The sequence below is a fragment of the Takifugu rubripes genome, chromosome 18 (assembly GCF_901000725.2).
Source record: "Takifugu rubripes chromosome 18, fTakRub1.2, whole genome shotgun sequence".
Lineage (NCBI taxonomy): Eukaryota > Metazoa > Chordata > Actinopteri > Tetraodontiformes > Tetraodontidae > Takifugu > Takifugu rubripes.
Window position 1 is genome coordinate 3,407,538 of NC_042302.1, and position 19,768 is coordinate 3,427,305.

The 19,768-nt window shown below is 46.1% G+C and overlaps 1 protein-coding gene across 5 annotated transcripts in view; it reads left to right on the forward strand.

Annotated features, from left to right (window-relative positions):
* Positions 1-19,768, forward strand: part of syt1a (synaptotagmin Ia) — an 85,720-nt gene that overhangs the window by 41,855 nt on the left and 24,097 nt on the right. The window contains exon 4 of one of the 5 annotated variants that reach the window (XM_029825600.1): positions 9,127-9,214. The exons of the other annotated variants lie outside the window; for them this stretch is intronic. The gene's annotated coding sequence lies outside the window, so the exon portion shown is untranslated. The remainder of the gene's footprint in view (positions 1-9,126; positions 9,215-19,768) is intronic. 5 annotated transcript variants of the gene reach the window in all.

Below are 19,768 nucleotides of genomic sequence, written 5' to 3' on the forward strand. Positions count from 1 at the left end.
TGGGGGGGGGACTGGAAGGAGCGGGGAGAATCTTTTAGCTTTTGCTGTTAAGTAGAGATCAAAGTTGACTCTGGCAGGCAACATTTCTCATGAATAATCTGGGGAATTATTTGTTTGCATTTTTGCATGCAGCTGTGGCGGCAGGAGGAGATAAGCGGACCCTGGGAGAGGGTCAGCCCTGAGACGAGGGTCTGGTACTCGTGGTGTGGTCAGAGGTGACGGTTATTCAGAGGAGATAAAAGGGGCTGAAGCTGCGCGCTGGCTTCTTAACTCTGGTTGCTTTGTCATTTAATGAGACTGTAATCGGATCACTGCGTTGCCTTCCCCGCTGTTTGTCATTTCCCCTTTGTCATTTCTTATCTCTGTCTCTCCGTCCTCATTATCCCAGATTCTGTTGAAACCAACTAGTCCATCTCTCCTTCCCGTCCTTCCCTCCATCCAAGCATGCTGATGTACAGTAGACTATTAAACAAAGATGGGCTACTGGGCCGGAGGCTCAGCAAAGCTTTTCTCTTTCTTGGCGTTTTTTTTTTTTTCTGCTCTCATTTTCCAACATGAAAGAGGTGAAGGTTGCATCGAGGGGCTTCAAATAAGCCCCCTCTCTCTATTTGATTCCATTGAAACCATGAAAGACCAGCACACACGCATCCTTTCAGACGTAAAGCCGACTCGGCTTCAGGATTTTGCCTCAATTTCAACTTCATTTTTCCACCACCTTTCATTTCTTTTATTCTTCCCCAGCATTCAGTATGCTCTATTCACATCAACTGGGCCGCACTGACTCCTTGGAAAATGGATATGCGTGTCCCAGAGTGGACCTGAACAGTCTGCTCATTTCTCATAATCACACCATTGTTGCTATTAGACGTACAATATGTGTTAAATCTGGACTCGCTTATGGAGACAGTCCATTGTGACTCTCTCGATTGGACGGCAATTGAATGCTTTTTCTCATAAAATGTCGCTCCTGCTGACAGGCTCGTTTTATTTCACAACTATTTAGTGTGTCTGCTGTGAGATCTCACCACTGCATCAATAGTTAATGAGTCCATTCACACTGCTGAACAGTCCCATATTAAACACAGTTCAGGCTGACTTAGATTTGGATTAGGCATCATGCTGACCTTCAGCTAACCTTGCAGAGTGGGCTTGTAAATAAGGGGTGGCAACATGTCCGATTGAGCATTGATTAAATCTTCTAAAAGAGGAAGAGAGACGCGCACTAAAGGAGCACAGACTCTAATATACACACCTCTAATATGTTTGGAGTTAAATTTTTCTGCTTTGTGGCGGCGTCTGTAGGTCTCCCAGCGTGTCATGTGTGGGTGTTGCTCTGTGTTCAGACCAGATCACTCATGCCTGGACTTTACAGCTTTCAAGCCCAGAGCGGCACGCACCTCCTTTCGCTCCAGCGGAGCTGCAATCCACGCTCCCTGTGACTCATTGCTCTCGTGCTCTCTGATTGGCCAGCTTTTTCGCTCCAGGGAAAGATGGGACGGAGTGGGGTCGGCCTCCAACGAGCGGTTCTTTTTACGCGGTGTCTGACAAGAGTGATATTTGATTGGAAAGTTAAAGAAAACATGTTGCTCATTCTGTTTATTAGCTGAATACGTGCAGACTGGACGCACTCCGGTCAGCTTTTCCTCCATCACAGCGATGCATCGGGGGCCTCCAGCCATCTCCTCTGTGTGTCGATGATGCTGTCAGATGTGGCAGTTGTGAGGCCAACAGGGCGCGGAGCTGCCCGTGTCCTGTTTGCCCCCTACAGAAAGACCTGCTGCACACAGACACCTTAAACCATGTTTTATTAGGAGCATCACACTGAGGCCGAGCAGCGCTGATCCAGCGCTCCTGTGTAGAACTTCCTGCGGAGCATGACCCTGCTCGGTGTAGCGGGTATTCCTGTTACTGTGGGAGGAGAAAGTAAAGATCCAATTGGAATATTTGCCACCTTTAAGCTCTTTGGGCTAACAGTGACTGAGTCCACAGGTGGACTAAACCAGGTAGACCAGGTAAATAAACTCTTTTCAAATAAGCAGAGCTCACAAGTGCTTGTTTGCCACAGTGCACGTAGCTCGCTGGAGCGTTAAATCCCACTTGGCTTTCAGACTGGGTTACTCTATGGGCTTTGTGTCCCCCCTTTAATGAAAGATATCAAATGATTAGAATTTAGTTGAATATCAGGGAAATAAAGAGAGCCCCTTCCACGTGGCTTTCTGGTTCCAGCACTGATAATCAGAGCAGAATCATGGAGAATCCGCCGCTCCCCGACAGAAGCAAAGAAGGAGCTGGGATTGATGCTAATTACCTTCCACAAATAGATTCGATTATTTTACCTTGTGATCATAAGAATCCTAATCTTTTGTGTTCCCCAGTCTGGAGTTAGAACCTGACATTTCGTCAGCAAAGATCATGCCCACCCATCGCTCCTTTTCTTTAGTGCGCTCTCTTCTTCTTTCCGTGCAACGAAGCATTCTGATTCATCTGCCGGGTTGTCATTCATGCAGCGCGCACGTTCACAGCAGCTTTTTACTTAAATGCCATGCTGGTACATGCAGATCATCTTAAAACTGAGCCTCACGTTTCAGATTTATTATTAAATCTAAATCTGTTTCGGTGAAATGAAACCTTGCTGTCTTCTGCCCTGGAGGTCACACAGGACTTCCCGGGCCTAAACTGATACTGTACATCAGTTCATGGGCGTGCACACCCGTCCATATGCTGACTATGGATTTTGTGGTTGATTGCATGTCCGCTAAGTGCAAACAAAAGTCTGGCCGCTGTCACCAACACCAGCACGGACTCGTCCAGACAGACACGATGTGAGCTGCCCAAGCCCTGCCCTGAGGCTTCCATTATCATCAGCAGATAGCAAGACGCTGTCACGCCTCCCTCTCCCTCACTTCTCTCTGCCGGACCCTCATACACGTGTCCCCTAATTAGGACAGCTAATAACTAACCGGGGTCATTTGTATATGTGTGTATTAGCATAATTGAATAGGCATGAGTTAAGTGTTTTCCAGTGGTGTGTTAATAACGCGCTTCGGAAAAGAGGCCAGTACACAGACGGCTGTGTTTATTCGCCTCAGCGCTGCGATGAAGTGAGAGGCATTCATCTGTTCAGCCTCCTCCCCTTTGACCCGCCTCTCTTCGTCTCCTCGTCATCTGTCAACGCCATGAAATTAAGGTGTGGCCGTATTATTCTTTTCTTTGTCTCCTGGGATGTCCTTGATTCTGAAGCTGTGTGTCGACTGTAGCTAATAAACTGTAGCCATAGCTGTGTGAAAAATGGGGCTCCTGACCCGACCACAGGTAGTAGTCTCAGTCTTCCGCTGCCAGTAATAAACCCTCCTCTTCCCCACAGAAGCCTAAATAGAAGCATGAGGGGGCATGGAAAGACATTCCAGGTGAATTTGGCTCAAAGTGAAAAAAAGAATGAGGGGCGCAGAGGGTGACTGCGGGGCTAGAAAGAGGATACATTTTCCATCTGGGCACGCTGCAGCGGTCTCCGTGTCGTCTTAATCAGACCACTGCCGTCGGAAAGGAAAGGACAGACAGTTTTGAGTTTCTCTTTCATCTCCGAAGGCCGCAAAGACAAAAAAAAAGAATCCTTTTCTGCAGTCCAGACAGACAAAAGAGAGACAAAACTCAGATTCTTTGAGCACTATACTATGTTTTTATTTACAATTTCAATCTTAATTCCACCCCGCTTTTTGAAGCCATCATTTGATTCTGTTTAAAGGATCTGTCAGGTCAAAGGGACGACACAGAGAGTTAAAAGCCAGGGGGTTATCGAAAAATCAGACATTTTCTCAGAACCGTGTCCTTAAACGTATCGACAAGCTCTGAAGGAGATCAGCATGCAGTGGATGGAGGGTAATCACTGAGCTGGTCCTTCCACCTGGGACTCCGTTATCAGCGTCCCCTATCGAAAACGTCCACTACAAGAGATACAGATTCCATTACAGTTGTGTCTCACAGGGCTGAAGCATTCTAATGAATCCACACTGATGCTAACGATCTCTGTGACAGCAAACGGCATCACTTTGGACCCGCTTCAACCTGTTGACGAGAGATGCGCAGTGTTGGCGTGCATGTGCACTGACCTCTTCCCCTCCATTCATTTAGCAAGAATGTGCCCAAAGAGTCACGTTTGGCAAAAATGCAATCAGTAGCTTTAGGTTTCCTCTCCGAGCGCGCGCTCTCCCACCAATCATCAGAGCGCGTGCGGTAATGAATTTCAGTAAGCGAGGACAAAGTGAGCAGAATAATGAAAGGCAAACGTTGAGGTGGTGCAGGAGCTCGTGCATTATTCATCTGCCGTCACCCTCACCCTCTGTCAAAAGTTGGTGACAGTGTTGTTTTGGTTGGAACTCTTTGTCAAAGCCAAACAGACAAAATCAGCATTTCTACTTTTACATGACGCCGCCTTGGCTCGAAAACCACAGACCTCAGGATAAACAGCTCCTGTCTTCACCCCCAGAGGCCCAGCGGCTTATTTTTAAACTGACAGAAAGACTTTTGGCACCACTGAAGGAGGTTTTTTCCAGCAATGCGACTTTTAAAGTTTAAAAAGCCAATAACGGCGTGATGATTTATCCTCGGTGTCATTTAGATTCTTCCCCTGTCTCTTCTCGCCAAACCTCGCTCCCAGTCTCGTTCCCTTCCAGTGTGCCACAATTGTCAGTATTAATAACCTCTCCGCCTCCTGATATGCTAAACCCTGAGGAGGTACAAATTACCCAGCATGCACCGAGGGAGCGCAGTTCACACAGAGCTGCTGGATCATGGTGGCTTGACTTTGACATGCACCGAATTACCTGCTCTTACCAAGTTAACATTTCCACACACAGTTGCTGCATGAGTTCCCTCCCAGGACTCAGAAATGTGTCTCAGGAGTCAGTGCACGTGACCTCCGTGCACGGCCTTCCTGTCTATTACTGTTTAAGCATCGGTTTTAGTTCATTTAAAGTTTTAAACAGACTCATCTCATATCCAGCTCAGTATTGAGTTTATGAATGATTGGAAAACAGGTTGACGTTTATTCTTGTGCAGCCGGATGCATCAGTGGGATGTGAATCTCACATCAACCATCGTACAGCAAATGCGTGTTCATCCGCAGCTTAAAATAGTTCCCTAGTTGTTCCTCTTGGCTTAATAATTACAGTGTACACCTGTTTTAACAAATGTATCTTTTAACAGTGCCTGTAATGAAATATTTCTCCCAGTTTCTTACACTTATATTATTTTTATGGATTTTTTTTATATCCTTACAGCACAAATTGTTATGTCTCATGTCTGAGTTGTAATGGGCCAGAAGATGGAAATTGTTACAAGGTGCTGAATGCTGATTTACATGTAATTACATTCTGTAAATTTGTTTTGCAAACAGTCATTGAAAATGTGAATGTATCATAAGTGACAGAGGCAAAAATTAATACAACACAGACGCAGACAAGGGGAAAAATGGAGGTCAGAGTGTTTACAACAGCTCTGTAATTGGAAAGAAAATGTGATGCCAGTCATTCTTTCAGTGTTTCCTGTCTGGACCAGACAAACAAATGTTGTGGACCTGATGGTTTAAGAGCTTTTAGTGAGCTGAACTGCACCCACGAGGCCCCGCATTTCCCTGGCCTGAATGCACCAATTAGATCAGTGACAGCAGCCTAACCTCAGGTTCTCCTCAGCCCGTGTCTCTTACCCCACCTGCCTTTTCCGCTCTCGTCCATCAATCAGTTCAGCCCGCACCACGCTTGAGTAAGCTTGACTGGCACTAAGGAGCCTTAGAGCGCCCTGTGTGGTGGTAACCAGTTCATAAACATGCATATCCACACCTCTCTGGTCCAAATGGTTCTCACCTGGCAAACGCATCAATATATTGAAGAGAAGATAAGAAGATCATTGCTGTCTTTCCCAGGGCTGGCTATTGTTAGGTCGGTCACTTCTGCTGGTTGGAGGACAATGCTCAGGTCATTCCTCAAACGCCCGGCTCGTGCGCTCTCACTGCTCACCAGTGTTGATTGAAGCATTGATTATGTTCAGCTGCTGCTCGGCTGTTGGTCCCCAAGCATAAAGATATATATCCTGTAATATTTGTGCGTTCATCAGCGTGATGGTGAAGTGACGGTTACAGCTTTAACCTTGTACACACACCTTAATGAGTCACTTTCCAACAAAAACACATTAGTTCACCAGGTAATGCTCTCAAACGTTGGCGACCAGCCTTCAATCAATAGAAACACCAAATGTCCTGACAGACTCGGTAACGGTGTTTGTTTTATGCTTTATTATATGTTGTATTCCAGCCTCCTGATGCTTGAGCTTTCCTGGTGCATTACCTAAAGTCATACCTGAACAACTGGGAGGGGGGGTTTGTGACTCTTTTTAACACAGTTCACTATTTTTCATAAATATGCAAAATGCTGTATTTAATTGAAGCAGCATGTAAATTTAATTTAAACTTTCCAGACACTTTATATTCTTTGCGAACCAGGGATAACAGACCATAAATAGCATGACCTGACCTGCCGGGTTAGGAGGTTACACGTCTTTGAGATGGAAACGCTGGAATGAAGCGCTGACGGGATTAAAACCATGCATGGCAGACAGGTGGGAAACAAAGTTTTCACTCAGCGGGAGGTTTGGTAATAAGATTTTTGGAGCAGGAGCTCACAGATGGCTGTCATCTCCACGTGTGGCCAAGAATTTCTGGCTTTATTTGCCTCCGTTTCACAGCATTGTTTCCCCCTCCTTTGATTAATCTCTCCTCCACCTGTACTCTGTCAGAGGGAATTCTGACGTGGAACGTCAGCCTTCTCTGTTTACAGGCTCAACACAATATCCTGTCATGTTTTTGCAATATTTGCGTGATTTTTTTGGCCGCATCAAACTGCATTTACGGTGCAATGGAAGCCAAATCTGTCCAGCAAAGCTAATTTCCTGAATCAGACACTCTGAGATTCTGGCTCATCAAGGATCAGCAGTGGATTTTTAGCTGTTGCATGTTACCCTGAAACTCAGAGTCCATATTTTATCAGCTGGAGATGGTCACACGCGGCGTCAGAAATGTGCTCATGTGTTTGGGAATGTGCCTCATACGTCAGCCGGAGTGTGTCATGTCTTTATTTTGAGGGAGGCTACATTTTCACACTAGTTCTTGATGTTTCGGGATGTGTAAGGGATGGCTTAACGCCACGCGCCGTCCCTGGTTTCCATGACGACTGATCCCACTATGATAATCGGATTGCTGCTATAGCTGTGAAAACCTCTGCTTCTTTAAGAAAATTAGAGCAGGAAATGGCGCCGTGAGTCCCTGGAGTGCGTGACCATGAACTGGACCGTTGCAGGGAGGGTCAGCTGGGATAGATCCGGCATGTTCCGGAGATGAACCCTTTGATAACAACGATGATGGTGATGGTATTGACTTTTTTAGAATGGGCGTTTATTATCCATTGATTGATGCTGTCTTTTCCTGCCGTTCTCTCTCCGTAACGTCAGGTGTTTTCACACATACAGTCTGGTTGAAATCTTACACAAATCAAAACAAGGAATAAACAGCACCAAAAGATTAGTTATTGATTTACATGAGCTGTGAAGCAAGACCGCTGTGTCTAGATGATCAATAACGGCTGTAAGTAATGTATCTGCAGTTTTAATGCTCTCCTTTTATATTTTGGTGTATATTTCTTTCACATAACTGAAAGCACTGCCAGCGTTCATTCATTTAACGGTCTCACATTTATCTCACGCTCAAAGTGCTGCTATAGATTCTGTCTTCTTGGCACAAGACAAATGACCCTTTTAGCTCAGGGGATCGTTTAAATCGCGTCAGGTACGCCCAGAAAGGCTTCTGAGGAAATTCAGATCGCAGAGGAGCATCAGCAACACATTTTACAGACCAAAACTCGCTCGCCCGGACCCACAAATAACTATCGGGTTCCAGATAATTTAATTCCACCCAGGCAACCTCTTTGGAGGCCAAAGTCTGCTGTTGAGGACACGTTTGTTTCAGCATAATAAAGTTTTCTGAATGCTGATCAAGGTTCGCTTGGAGGAAACATTAGAGTTCGAGTGTATGTCTGAGCTTTACCTCTGCTGTTGCCATGGCACTAAAAGGTCAGCAGATATGGCCAAGACACACATTATTCTCCCTTGCTGGAAATTAGCGTCCGTCTGATCGCTAGACGGGATGCAAAGGAATCATCCTTCTCAGTCACGCATATGAAAGCTGCTGCGTCTTCAGAACATGTCAGCGGGTGTTTGATGATGGGAAGCAGGGCAAAGATCAACAGCGTTTGATAGCAGGTGACAGCGCCATGCTCTGTTAACATCAGTCTCAGGCAATTTAAAAGGAGGGTTGCATCACATTGACCCCTCTGCTCTAAAGGTCACAGTTTTAGTCCTTTTAGAAAGTTGAGCTCATTGATGGGACCTGGATATTTCTGCTGAGGCCAGTAAGATCTAATGATCTTAACAGGCATCAGCGTTCAATCAGAAACCATCATGCCTGACTCATAATGACAGGCCTTAGTAGCATGACTGATAAGCTAATAGACTGATCACACTCAACTGGGAGAGTTATGTCAAGATTACAGATAAAAAATAAATAAAAATGGATTCCACCGGAGCAGGGAACCTGGAATAAATTAGACATCCTAATGAGAGGATATAGATTAAATCAAATAGACTGCTGGGAAAGATAAAGGATGTCTGCTTAAAAAAATCAAAAACAAACAATTCTAAGAACCATTTTCCCATGTCCCAGATCTCCTACTTTAAAAACACCACAATAGTAGATTTGCTTTTTTTAGCTGTGTTTTTGGATCAAAAGGAAACCAGATTGATCTGCTGTCTGTTTACAGCGGTTTGTTTCTGCCTTGTGTTGCGTTGGCGTCTCACCTCTGATTACAGTTGTTCTTCTCGAAGCTAACACAAACACCGGATCCAGGTCAGTTCACAAGTCTGTGTCGCTAATGTTAGCGACGAACAGAGGTCACATCGGTGACCCTCTAAAATCCAACCTACCACAGATTTGTCCCGTCAGACCGCCTCTTCTGAATTTTGAGATCATTTATTGTGTCTTCTGGCCCTCAGGTGAGCCACGCTTTACTTTTGATGTTTATTCAGGTTGTCAACGTCTGACTGTGGACGGAGTCAGGCTGACAGGCGGGTACCTTTTGCGTAAAGAGCGCTGACTGTTGGCCCACAGCTGAAGGTCAGAACTCATGCACACACCCTCATTTGTGAAAATTCATTCCAGTTTAGGAGAACCATCAGAAACCTGTAGAGTATTTCACCAAAGCAGTAAAAAAAAGAATAGCTGAAGTATATAAAACCAATTTAGGCAGTTCCTGTTTGTATGACTTTGACCTCTGTATTTGAAGAGTGATTCAGTCATGTAGAATACTGCAGTATGTCTTAGCTGGGTGGTTTATCATCGAGCATTCAGTTTAGCATTTTTATGAACTTGACAACAGGCTGGAGTCATGTTTTCACCCCAGCAAAGTGGTTCACTCAAGTGTCGCCAGACAGGCAAAGATTTTCCCTTTGTGCTTTAAAGAGCGACGCAGAACTGTTCTCTGTGTCGTGGCTAAGCTCTTTAACAGAGACAAAGCGGTTGTCATTATTCTTAACACCACCTAATTCCCTTAAATGTCACAGGAGCGTAGTCAGCCACTGCTGAACGGAGCAACAGTTTAAAACCCGGCAATGCTATTTTTCTTTAGCTGCTATATATTTTATGCTGTTGATCGGATCCAGAGAGACAGTACATCAGGATCAGCAACTGTGACGGTGTGTTTCCTGTATGAGTGCGCTGCAGGATTGCTTCCTGGACATCGTGATTTGAACGCTTCCCCTCTCTCCATTGGGTAGCCTGCAACCACGCGTTCGTACCAGAGTGTCATTTATGAACAAGTGTGGACATTCCTCCTCGCTCCCTCGTGGCATAGCAGACAGCTTGTTCAGTCAAGGGTTGTCAGCTGCAGATGGCTGAAGACAATAAACATGATCAAACATGGGGGCGGCTATCTGCTGCAGCATCATAGATTGATGTAGTATTGCCATTTCATAATCCGTCCCTCTTTTTTTTTACCATATCCTCAAAGAAGTTGACGTTCTGCTTGGTAACACCAATGACAGGGCCTCTATACCAGCTGTGAACCATATAACTCCTGTAATGGGGTGGTGGGCCTTCCCTCTTTATTAATGGTCTTTATAAATCACCAGTCAGCTCAACCTCAACCTGCAGGGGGCCCAGATCAGGCTATCCAGTAATCACTGTTTTAGCACCGACAGGTGGACTTCTCTCCTCTCACTGGATTTCTTCTGTACCGTTTGGCATTCATCTGCATTCGTGTTGGTAAATTTGTATGAAAGTATTTGAGCCATATTGTCTTGGTAGGATACATGTAGACCTGGCGAACTGTTTTAAGAAGAATTAAAGGCATATAAACGGAGTCCGCCACGTCTCCCTCAGCCTAATAATCACGCTCGAGGGTCCCTCTCCAACCACAATGCTGCCTGATTGTATGGCCCTCAGACTAGGCCACAGCAAGATTGTGCAAGGCTGGCTTTACTTCATCATCAGTCCAAACTTCTCTGTTCATCATTCACCTTCTCTGCTTTTGTGTCAGCACCCTTATGTGCCATTTTGAGCGATTAAATAAAGGTCTTTTGACAGCTTTGATTAGGCATTATGAGAGATTCTCTGGGCTTTTGTGCACATGAAAAAAGCTGGATGAGCTATGCTTTCATGCTGCAGCTGCAGTAATGAAATAAGAACGTAGCTCCGAATGGGAGGTGATCCATCCATGTAGTCATGGCTAGTCTGAGCTGAATCTACCATCATGTATTCAATTTGAGCTAATAACTCACCACATTGCTTTTTTTAGTTGAAGAAATTGAAGTGATTGGACATATCAAACAGCATTGTCCTACATGGCTGAATGTGGGTGTTTAAAGAGGATATTATAGCAGAACGGCACCGCGATACAATGATTTATCATTCCAATCTTCTTAAAAAACCTCAGCCTTCTCTTTGTGACCTCTACTACCCAGATTACAAAGGGCACAGAGAAAAGTAAGTGATAGAGGGAAAACCCTCAGTGCCTCCTCGCCACTCCCACCCACGTTTATCTGAGATAGAGCTTCTCGTAATGGACCAATTTCAGCCGTGCCTGGAGCAAACCGGTTCCTTTATTCTTATGCACTGGACTCTTCCTCTTTGGCCAAATTGTGCAGACAGACAGAGAGCTACAGGAGGATAGACCCCTCCCTGGCAGACTGAAAGATGGCGAAGCCATGAGGTTTCAGGATGGGCACGGCGGTGAGCTCATATTATGGATGGTAATGGACTGTTTGTATGCCCGGCTGCCTCCCCGTCTCATATTGTTCGTTCAGCCGGCTCCTGTGGCTCTGCACCTCACTCCAAGGTCACAGGGGCTTATTTAGAGAAGCCGGCCCCTCGCCTACAGTACTTGAATCCCCCTGGTGGAGCCGTCCAGGTCCAATCACAGTGAGATCTGAGGTAATAAGCATTGCTCCATCCGGGTGCACACAGGGAGAGCAGAGAGGAGGAGGACAAAAGAGGAGTGTAGCCTGGGATTCAGAGCGTGGCAGGGGGATGAGAAGCTGTGTTGTTGGTTTTAAAAGAAACGCTGGGAAAATGGCTTTGAAATTGCTGCACCGAACCCTCTGGGAATAGTGTAAAAATAATGTGGTTTGGCTACTGCGCCGATAGAAATGATGGATTTTTACATTTTCTCAGCTTACAGGCATTTACTTATTCAAACCTCAACAGACCCTAAATGAATTTTAAAAAAGGTCGTAATTGACCTGTGGTTCTGCTTCGTTAATCAGTGTAAAATATTCTCTAATATTAGGTCATGCTTTATAATATATACTGGATGCTATTATTTATTTATGTGTCTTGTATTTCTCCTTGGGCCGCTCTGCTGAAGGGTTCAAGTCTATCCACTTGTAACATACAGATGCATAAAAAGCAGCAGATACCATCAGCACGCTTCATAACAAAACTAGGGCAGGCTGGGCTGATGTGCTGCAAATCAATTTCTACAATGCCCGAGTGTGTAGCGACGACGAACCGTGCTGCTGTGTTATTAGTCACTATCTGTTTATTCGTTTGATCTTTATTTAAGCTGAATGAAATGGCACAGAAAAATGTTGCGTTCCTAAATGAAGGAGAGCTGCATGAAAGTGAGACTTCTGCTTTTTCAACCTCTAACTTTGTCTAATTGTTGCGGGATTCATCGTCACATTTTGATTCTAGTGGATGCTTGACTGGAACTGACATCTTTTAGTCCCTCGCCAAAGCCACAGGAACCCTGTCAGATGGGGAACAACGGTGGGGGTTTGGACATTCTCCCTCTGTGGCTCCGCAGCGCTCCGCTGGCCTTTTCCCTGTCCAATCGGATTGGGCCACATTTCAATGACACGACTGGTTTCTGGCGCCTGTTGGAAGCCGTCCGGTATTCTGCTTGTGCCAGACAGGTCCACTGCTGAGATGTTACACAGAGAAAATGCTCCTCCACCCCACAGCTCTCCTGCTGTTTACCAAAAATTGGAATTATACCAGCAGCACAACCTCCTTCACAATGTCACTCCTCATTTAAATGACCAAATGTCAGGAAAAGATCAGGCCCAGGTTCAGAACTCTGTGGATGGTCCCCTACAGGGCAGGTTTCTTTCTGCTCTGTTTCCTTTGACACTGGTGACGTCATGGTGTGGTGCAGTTCTGCTTGTATCCCTCAGGGGGCACTCTCCTCCGATCCACTCGACTGAGATGACAACCAGGTCTATCGAAATTGCATCAATGCCGATGTTTCCAGCTGCACCGTTGTGGTCAGCCTCATCTCCTCATCGGAGATCCACAAACATTCATCCGGACTCTTTTACTCGGCAGCCCGTATTGCTGATTTAGGTTTTCAGAATGAAGAAGAGGCTACAGCGTTGGCTGCATCTGTTAGCATCTCATAGCTTGAGTCATAGTCATCTGTGAATGCATTTGCACTGAATGAACAAACGCCTCATCTCCATGCAGAATATTCACGCTTCCTCTTCTCTTCTTGCTTCTTTAAGTGTTAATGTTGTGGCTAAAAACGGAGTCTCAGTGAAGTCAGAAGGCTCAGTGACTCACAAGAAGCCATGACAGAGTGGTTTACATGAAGTGAGAGGTCCAAAGCCCACTTGGAATTAAGATGTGCAAGGAAATGGGATGTGCACCGGGGTTTGGTTTCGGGCCTGATGCACTCTGACAGCATTGGTGTGTCAGATGCACTTTTCCGTAAAGTAAAGGCAGATTGGACACAGATTCCATGACAGGACTTGTCTGGAGGCAGAAATAATCTGACGTGTTGTCTAACTGTGAGAGACAAAATAAGTCACTACTTTGTGCAAGATGGCACCCGCAACGTAAAGGAAAAAACAAACAGTTCAAACTTAAATGCTAATTAGCATCAATTAGCAGCAGCTTGCTTCACCTTACCTTAGGTGTGATGTAGCTCTTCCTGTTTTTATGAAACAAGCTTTTTAAAAATTTTATTCAGTGCATTTAATAAGAGGAAGTCCCAATTTGAAATAACACACATCCCCTTAGACCTCATTTATTTTAATCACAGGGCCATTCAGCCTTCAACGTTCAGTCAAGCGTGGCAGCGTGGATGTTCCACTGCCGGCTCGGCCACAGTCGGCAGTGATAATTGTGCTGTGGGAGATGGGGAGGGTTCTCGGTAGTTGCCTGGAGGTACTGATACAGCAGATGTTGGAGTCTGGCTGACCAGTAGGGGGAACATTAAGATTACACACCTGGAGATGCAGGAGCTCAGAGAAAGGTGTTGGGATCAATGCAGCACACGTCACTGTATGATGTGTACATGAGGGAACTTCTTCTAAATGAGAAATCAAAAGTCATCCTCGAGCGAGGTCAGAGATGCCTGCTGGCAAACAATGAGCTGAAAGATGGTTGGCCACAGCGGCTGTTTATGTCAATGTCACCCTCCCAATGTTATCTGTCAAGCTGCCACCACTGCCAATGAGTTCAATCTCACTCCTCACGCCACCCTGGCACCGTGGAGTATGATTTAGTGAGGCTGTTGTTTTAAATGATGGTGCCGCTGAGATCCAATCTGATGGCTCTTTCGAGTACTGAGGGGTGGAAGATGGAATTTTCTGTCTCTTCACTTCCCCTCAGAAAGATCACAGTCCCATTTGTTCAGTATTCCGCCTGAGCACTGTTGGTGTCATTATTTTGTCTGAGGAGACAAAATAATTAGAATTTTGCCACAATTATTGAGGTTATTGGACTTTTTCAGCCCTGTTGTTTCAGAAACAAGGCGCGTAGGTGAAACGTTGTGAGAGGCTGTGGGCACAGGAAAGGATGCCCAGGAGGGAAACACTTTGGGGGAGGAGGAGGAGGAGAAATTATACACATAGAAATAGAAAGATACAGAAATGCCAGCATAGAATGTGATAATCAGCATCAGCCTTTTGCCCATTTTGCTGGCGCGAAATCTGCTGGAAAGGGCAGATCTGCGACACTCGAACCCCCCAATTCCGAAGTTTAATCATCTCTCACCTTCTGATCACGCTGTCCGATCACTCCGCGATGCCCCCGACGCTTCAGCAACCTGTCAGCACCCCCATCAAAGAGAAGGGGGCTCAGAGATCCTGTGACTCAAACGAGAAATGAGACCTGCAATCTGTCGCAAGTGGAAATGAGACTCAGGCTGTAGGTTTTCGGATTCCAGCCTGGGATGATCCACTGCTTGCTGATGTTTGCCTGCGTCTTTTTTGTTTGTTTCCGAGTGTCGTACCACTTGTTCCATCCCGACGGCGTCGACATCATCTGCGTACAGCACGCAGTCGGTGCTGAATTAAAAGGTCAATGGGCAGCAGCAGTTGAAGAGCACTTGAAAATCCATCTGTTGGAGGACTTTAGGAACGCCTGGGACGTGTCTTCCTGTCTCCGACATCATGGAAATTGACGGCGGCAGCAAACAAGCAAGTGCAAGAGTTCAAAACAGAGCACTCCCCCGTGAGTGGAGGGGTTTATGGGCATTTTTCTGGTCCTTAACTTTACAATACCTAATTTTTTAATGATGAAATATGACGATATGCAGCAATTTGCAGAATGACAGAGAATTGTCTCCTACGTCGCAGAGGCAGGTTGTCACCAAGGGAGGATTGAACGAGTGGGTGGGTAGAAGAGGAGGAAGAGAATCAAGAGGGTGGAAGCTAAGTAAAATCAATACCGGAGGGAGAAATATTTATTTATTTATTTGTTTCTCCGCTGAGTGACACCTCTAATTGGTCATGCCACTTTGAACAGAGACTTGCGAAATGTCAAAGTGGAAGTTTTTCCTCCTGCGCCCGTTGACAAATGCACCATGATTCGTATAAAGCACGTCTGTTCATGCCTTGTAATGGACATGGTCATTCACATGACCACATGTACAGCACACTCTTGTAGAATCTCCTAACTGGCTGATGGTGCCGGTAATTCACATTAAATTTCCATCCCTCTCTTTCCATCCTTAACAACACCACCGGTAGCTAAGCAGATTCCCCTGAAGGATCCACTTGGAAGTGGGCATTGATGGAGCAACTAGCTGCCCTTTATCCGGCGGAGTCGCCCACCAGTATTCCCCCCCCCGCCTTGCAGGACATCAGCCTGATTCCAACAGACACGTTTCCCGGGGCGCCGCTACATTAGCCCCGTTCCTGAAACCAACCCCTGCTGCCCCCTCCAGCCTCCCACGCAACCAGGGCGAAGGGTCTGCAAGTGTGGGAGGCGGTTAGAGAAAACGGCGCAGGTCAGCTGAGCAGGGGGGCAGGTCACAATAGCCCCCTGACAGTTTATGTGTGAGTAATTCAAAGGTAATGGAGCTTTTAAGCAGCCGTGATGAGCAGGTAAAGTGGAGTAACCCCAGCCAGCAGGCTTTGCTGCCCTCCCTCTGAATAGTCATAGAAAGCAGCAACGTTAACAACATGACCTCCCAGCTCAGCTAATGTTAGCAAGAACTGGCAGAACCCGCGGTGAAACGATGCTTTAGCTGCCATTATCAGCACCAGTGAACGATCGGGCGGAAGTCATTCACACTTTGATAAAATCTCATTACAATCTATTAAGTCCCGTGAAAACGGCATTGGGGCGTTTGCCTGAATATCAGCTGTAGTTTCCTTGCTCGTTATGCAGATCACATCGTTTGAAAGCCACTTTGAATGTCGGATAAAAAGGAAAGCCTCTCCTAATATCAGCCTCGGGAGTGTTTGCCCCTCCGCCGGCTTTCTGATAGAGTCTTGGTATTGATTCCAACATCAACAACGGTTAATGCCAGCTTCAGCATCTAAATGTGTGATTTTCTCTCCGCTGCACTCGGCTCCTGTCTCCCTTGACTCATTTAGCCCCTCGCTGACAGACCTATTTTCCAGGGGGGTGTGTCGCCTTGCAGCTTTTTCCATATAAATAGACTGAACGTATCCAGCAACAACTGGGGGAGCGTGTACGGGGAACAGCAATAAGGGATCCAGGCCCCCTGGATTCTTCTGTTTTGAAGACAACAAGCCTGCTCTTTCTGACATTCCTCCCTGCTTTTGAAGCAGTAATTGAAAATGGAGGAATCTTTCTGCACTGCCTTAATAGAGCCGTCCTGCCCTCGCTGCAAAGCGGGGTTAATAACTTTTCCCAGTTCCATTACCCCCTGAGATTGGCTTCAGGTGAGTAAAGAGGCTACGCCGGACAAGGGGAAGTGACCAAGGGGTCTTCTCGGCTCCCTCTTATCCCTCCTCACAGCAGACAGCCGAACACACTCATTTACATGACTTATTTTATCCATGAGACCCTGCAGTCACGTGCGCACCTGTGTCCGTGTGTGGAGGAAGCTCAACCGGCAGCTTATAATTAATGTGTTGCTTCACTAGTTCGTGTCCTTCTCATTCGCCTTCCCAAAGTTTTCCCGCTTGTCTGGGTTTTCCAGCCGCCTCGATGGGTCCACTAGGATTTGATGTGCTGCATATTTGACCAGTTGCTGTTGTTACTCTGAAGCACTTTGACAGCAGTTGACTCCTGGTGAGGCGTCCTTCTCTGATGGGAAGGGAGGAGAGAGGTGACGTGGGAGCTCAGTAGGAGCTGCTGGGCTTCAGGTTTTGTGCATGGGTTGATTTTTCTGTTAGAATGGACACAAAAACTCCCTGGTGATTTGATTTTAGTTGTGTTTACACCTGCTTACCAATAAAAAAAACCTAGTTCTTTATTTAATACTGAGATCAAAGCGATAACTGTTTTAAACTCCTTTTTCTAGCGTTATTTCAAGGGAAACACCGATGAGCTGCTGTCTGAAGTTGCTGTAACTTGTTTTCATTGATTTGTTTTCCATCGTCAGTAAGAACTCTATCCTGAAGAAGAGAGAATAAAGGAGAAAAGCTAACAGCTAATAACATACTCTTCATAACAATGCTGTTAGATGACAATCACGATGAAGGTCACAACCGAGCGGCATTTTCTTCTTCCATATTTAATACTGATGCCAGAATATTCAATTAGCAGAGCCGAGTCGTAACTGTTAGATGATTAAATGCTCCGTAAAGCATGAAATTACTTTAAATAAATAAATAAATAAATAAAGTTTATTTGCAGAATCTCTCCGCTGCCGAATAATGTGTTGTTTATCGCAGCACTTTATTATGCATGCACATCACAAGCTGCTTTAATTAACAGATGTTTTTTTCCTCGGCGTCATTTATTGCAATTACAGTGTTAGTGCTCCCGCGCGAGTCGCGAAAGTGTTCTGGTTACGATAATGGCTTCATCCTGATCGGAAGAGCTCTCCTCAGCTGGCCACGGTGACCGATCAAAGTGGAGGAGATGAACGCGCCACATCTGTTGTCCAACTGCCCATTATTAGACTTGAAAAGTCCTTATTTGCTTGTTGGTTCTCAACGCTTGATCTAAGGCAACGCTTACAGTTGGAGACTCCTGCTGCTTTTAATTTCCTTTGACATAACATTTATTGCGTAAATCTCTTCTTTTCGAGCTGCGTACGCTTTAGCCGGAGGTTTAAATTCCAGCCTTTCAACCGTGTCGGTAATATACAGAAAAGCCAAATATGTTTGCATTAAAACTGTCACCGTAGGGATAAAATTAGCTGGGAAAAGGCTTAAAACCATTAAAGGTTTGCATCTGTTTGATCTTCATTTCAATAAGCTTGAGGCCTAACAATTCCAATTAAGTGGAAGACATGTTTTTAACCATTCTGCGCAGGCAGATGCGGAGACCTCCCACATCGACTCTTCCTCCCTACTGTCCGTGCTTTGTGCACTCGTCTAGTCAGTTCTTGTAAATCAGGCTAACACATTACAACTGCCAAACTGGTTAGCAATGATTAGCAGATAATTAATGATTAAAAAAGGGGTGAATCGTTGATTTACTGGGTGATTACCTCATGAAACAAGAGGGGATATTGGCAAAGTGCCATCCCGGGAGCAACATCGGTCCTGCTCTGGGATGAACCTGGCAGCCCTTCCTCAAACAGCACGAGCGGTCACACGCTGAGAAGCCACGCGCTTCCCGGAATCCCAACTGGAGGCGTCTTCTCTTCCTCCAAGCTTTTGTTTTGGTGAGTCTGTTGGCGAGGCTGATGGAGGAGATGGCGGGGAGGCTGGGAGCTCAGGAGCTGACCCAGTTAGAGAGGGTGGATGAGTGATGGAGAGAGCGGTGAGGAGGCAGGCATGCGCCAGCGTCCTCGCCGGGGTTGGGGACCTGCTGGGCCATCTGGTGGGCCGGTAATTGGGTTGGGCTTTTACACCTGAACCACACAACTCCTGAGAGATGATTGGAGCAAATGAAGGCAAATAAGTGACGTGCTGATGGGAAAGATGGCCACATTTTTGTTTAAAAATGGCTCCTGCCTTGTTATTTATGTCATTAAAATAGCGTCATACGCAAGCTAATGTATTTGTGTGAGGGAGAGAGAGAGAGGGACGGGGGGATTAGCCTCGATGGTGACGCCTACCAGAAATGAGAATTTCTGATCAGGCTTTGTATTACGCTGGCTGTTCGGCAGAAAAGGACCCCCTCATAAAGAGAAAAAGGTCAACCAGCACTCAGATCTTAGCGATAATGTGAGATCCACTCGAAGCGAGAAAGGCTCCTCGACAGGCGGCAGGAAGACAATGAGGGCGACGCCAAAGTCGTCATCTTGTCTTTAATAGACGAGTGGTCATTATAGCTTAAATATAAACTGAATTAATAACATGCCCCACAGGTGGCCCTCCGTCTGTAATTAACATATTTGGGGGGTTTTCATTACACAGTTCCTGCCGGAGAGAAGAATCCAGCTTATATTAGCAGGAAAAATGAAGCACCGCTGATTGTAGGACGATTAATGAAAGCCTAAATGTTGGGCCTACATGTTAGGGCCGTGTCGGAAATATTGAATGGAAGCCTGTGTGCAGCCCAGGGACGGATCGATGTTTGTTCTTCCTCCCACTGGCACTCCGTGGAGTATCATTGTGTTCCCCCGAAAGTTCTCGCCTGTGTTGAAGTATCCCTGTCATTGCCAAGTGTGCCTCTCAATGCTTCAGCCCCCACACTAACCTTGCAGCATCTGAAAGGGAGAGCAAAGGGAGGCTGAAAGAACGTGGCGATGCGTAGGCGTCCCCGCAGCAGAGGCTGAGGTGACCGCTGGCCCACGGGCTCACGCGGGCCGGCGCTTCTCTTCTCCTGAGTTCACCTTTAATGAGTTGCGTTGAT